The 3,846-nt window shown below is 47.9% G+C and overlaps 1 protein-coding gene and 1 non-coding gene across 2 annotated transcripts in view; one reads left to right on the top strand and one right to left on the bottom strand.

Moving 5' to 3' along the window:
- Window positions 1-3,846, bottom strand: part of ZBTB4 (zinc finger and BTB domain containing 4) — a 17,761-nt gene that overhangs the window by 10,179 nt on the left and 3,736 nt on the right. The gene's annotated exons all lie outside the window — the stretch shown is intronic.
- On the top strand, window positions 445-572 carry LOC111725707. The gene has a single exon (XR_002773717.1). It is a non-coding gene; the product is annotated as a small nucleolar RNA SNORA64/SNORA10 family (small nucleolar RNA).

The raw sequence follows: 3,846 nt of genomic DNA, 5'->3' as shown, positions 1-3,846 counted from the left end.
GAACCCGCCACCTTAGGTGTACATGGCTGGCGCCTTAGCCGGTTGAGCTATAGGAGCCGAGCCTCCCGGGCTGGATTCTAACCCGCCACCTTAGGTGTATGTGGCTGGTGCCTTAGCCCCTTGAGCCACGGGTGCCGAGCCGCATCACCTCCTTTCAAAACTCATAATGACCATAGTGAGGAAACTGGTATAGTAAAATTGAATACTCTGAACTCCTCCCTTGTAGGTTGAGGGCACATAGGGGTTTGGACAGAGCTCTCCTGACTTCAAATGCCCTATCACTGGCCACTGCCTTGCAAAGGCTTTTGGGAGGTGGAGAAGATATTCACTATGTAACCCTGAGCAAGTTACATAGCCTCTTTGTAATTCAGTTTCCTTGTCTGTAAGGTAGGGATAATAAATAGTTCTCACTTCCTGGGACTATTGTAAAGATCAAATGAGCTGACTCTCCAAGCTCTGCATGGTAAAACTTGGCTTAACTCGTGACTTTTGTAATGTAGAGAGAGAGGAAAGAGCTCAGGATCTTGGATGGCTTCACAGTGGCCTCTCTTTCCTTGAGGAGTCCAACAGAGTAAAGAAAGGAAAAAAAGGATGGGGCCCATAGCTCAGCGAGTAGGGCGCTGGCCATACATTGAGGCTGGCGGGTTTAAGCTTGGCCTGGGCCTGCTAAACAACGACAACTGCAACCAAAAAATAGCTGGGCATTGTGGTGGGCGCATGTAGTCCTGGCTACTCGGGAGGCTGAGGTAAGAGAATTGCTTAAGCTCAACAGTTTTGAGGTTGCTGTGAGCTGTGATGCCATGGCAGTCTACCGAGGGTGACATAGTGAGACTCTGTCTCAAAAAAAAAAAAAAAAGAAGGAAAAAAAGATTAAATAAGCTAATGTCTGCCAATACCTTGATCTTGGAACTAGACCTCAGAAAATGATGGGGGAAGTGATGAAGAAAATGGGGCACAAACTGGGCTTTATGGGCGGTGCCTGTGGCTCAAGGAGTAGGGTGCCTACCCCATATGCTGGAGGTGGCGAGTTCAAACCCAGCCCCAGCCAAAACTGCCAAAAACCAAAACTGGGCTTTGTGGTAAGTTTGGTGGCTCTGTGGTTTTAAATGTTTTGTTTATTTGTTCTTACTGTTTCTTTACCTTTGATTACCTTTGTCACCTAAGAAGTGCTACTAAGGTGGAGATCTGAGCATAGCCACAGACATGCTCAACCTCTTGGTTGTTCCCTCCAACTGGAATGTTCTTTCCTCCAGATAGCCTCATGCTTCGCTGCCCACTTCCTTTAAGCCTTAACTCCTTTAAGAGTCACTTTCCCAGAGGCCTTCCTTGCCCCCACCCTACCCTACTTTTCTCCTTCGCACTTAGTAAAACATATTGCTCATTTATGTCTAGAATGTAAGCTCCAAGATGGGCATAGTGGCTCATGTCTGTAATTTTAGCACTCTGAGAGGCCGAGGCAGGTGGATTGCTTGAGCTCAGAGTTTGAGAGCAGCCCGAGGAGAGCAAGACCCATCTCTACTAAAAACAGAAAAACTAGCAAGGTGTTATGGTGAACACCTGTAGTCCCAGCTACTCAGACTGTAGCAAGAGGATCACTTGAGCCCAAGAGTTTGAGGTTGCTGTGAGCTAATATGCCACGACACTCTACTCAGGGTAACAGAGACCATTTCAAAAAAAGAAAAAAATAGTATGTAAGCTCCAAGGGCAAGGAATAGGGATTTTTGTCTTTGTTCACTACAGCATCTCTAGTCCTTAGTATAGGGACTAGCACATAATGGGAGGTAAAACTTTTTTTGTTTTTTTTGTTTTTTTGAGACCGAGCCTTAAGCTTCGCCCTGGGTAGAGTGCTGTGGCATCATGGCTCACAGCAACTTCCAACTCCTGGGCTCAAGCGATTCTCCTGCCTCCGCCTCCCAAGTAGCTGGGACTACAGGCACCCGCCACAACGCCCAGCTATTTTTTGGTTGGAGCTATCATTGTTGTCTGGCAGGCCCGGGCTGGATTCGAACTTGCCAGTTCAGGTGTATGTGGCTGGCACCTTAGCCGCTTGAGCCATAGGTGCCAAGCCAGTAAAATGTTTTAATGAACCTGCTCTCGAAGTCTGCCTGCCAGAAGGTAGGGATGATGGTTATAATTTGTCTACTTCTAGGGTGCTCACAATTTGCCTGATACAATTGTAGGGACTTTACATGCATTGCCTCATTTAGTGATATCCTCAAAATGGTCACCCATTTTTTGTTTTTCTACCTTTGTTTATAAAGAACACAACTTCTCCCAACACAGACACACATATACATTCCAAGGAGTAATCCATTAAAAACACAGAATTGAGAACAGTAGGACCTTACTTAACACCTCAGTTTACCTCAAACTCAGGGGTCATTGGGAACAAATTCTCAGATATGACATCTCTCCTTAAAGACAGGAAGAGAGACCTTGGCCTGGAAGGCCCACCCACCCATAAGGCAGAACACTCCACGCTCAGTCTTTGGCAGCATCAAACTGTCCTGTTTCAAAGACCATCTCAGAATAATGGGGTATTATCCCAATTTTACTGAGCAGGAAACTGAGGCTCAGAAAGGGACCTTGTTCAAGTTCCTACAACTTGAAAGTAGTAGTCAAGATTTGAATCCAGGCCCAGTTGACCCCAGATACTGAATCCTTCCCTGTGCCATTAATGCTGGAACCTGTCCTGAAGGGCCTATGGCTAGCCAGCTGGTTACATAAATCACCACACAAGGTCTCACGTGCTAAGTGCTAAATGTGTCATGTCTGACTCCACCCTTTCCCTTACTCCACATCCAGCAGTCATAAGTCTGGCTATTAACTGCAGCAGAGTTTGGGAATAGCTCTAGAAGCCTTTCCTTCAACCTGCTTCTAGTCCCCGAATTAGCTCAGGTCCTTGTTTTTTTGTTTGTTTGTTTGTTTTTGCAGTTTTTGGCCGGGGCTGGGTTTGAACCCGCCACCCCTGGCATATAGTGCCGGCACCTTACTCTTTTGAGCCACAGGCACTGCCCAGCTCAGGTCTTTTTTTTTTGAGACAGGAGACTCAAGCTGTCCCCCTGGGTAGAGTGCCATGGCATCACAGCTCACAGCAACCTCCAACTCCTGGACTCAAGTGAGTCTCCTGCCTCAGCCTCCCGAGTAGCTGGGACCACAGGAGCCTGCCACAATGCCTGGCTATATTTTTTTTTGGTTGCAGCCGTCATTGTTTGGCGGGCCAGGGCCGGATTTGAACCTGCCACCTTGGGTGTACGTGGCTGGTGTCTTAGCTACTTGAGCCACAGGCGCTGTGCCCCAGCTCAGGTCTTTGTAACTAACACACATGGTCCCAGACCATGGCCTACTATGTATCCCTCAGTCTCCAGAGAAGTTTCTTCCAACCTGCTCTCCTCTCACCAAGAGTCAGTATCTCAGGTACTATCACTCCTGGGCTCAGAAACTTTTACTGGTCCCTGCTGACTCCAGAATAAAGTCCATATTAAGAGGCATTTAAGGCCTCTGGTCTTGCTTCAATCTTCCTTTTTTAAATCTTGCCTTGCATTTTCTCTCTTTATTTATTTATTTATTTTTTGCAGTTTTTGGCCAGGGTTGGGTTTGAACCCGCCACCTCCAGCATATGGGGCCAGTGCCCTACTCCTTTGAGCCACAGGCGCCACCCCCATTTTCTCTCTTTAAACACCCAGTGTCGGCTCGACGCCTCTGGCTCAAGCGGCTAAGGCGCCAGCCACATACACCTAAGGTGGCGGGTTCAAATCCCCAGCCCGGGCCCGCCAAACAACAATGATGGCTGCAACCAAAAAATGGCCAGGCGCTGTGGCGGGCGCCTGTAGTCCCAGCTACTTG

The sequence above is a fragment of the Otolemur garnettii genome, unplaced genomic scaffold, assembly GCF_000181295.1.
Source record: "Otolemur garnettii isolate 467f Iridium unplaced genomic scaffold, OtoGar3 scaffold00046, whole genome shotgun sequence".
In the NCBI taxonomy this organism is placed as follows: domain Eukaryota; kingdom Metazoa; phylum Chordata; class Mammalia; order Primates; family Galagidae; genus Otolemur; species Otolemur garnettii.
Note: the sequence above shows the minus strand (reverse complement) of the source record. Positions and strands in the feature narration are given on the sequence as shown.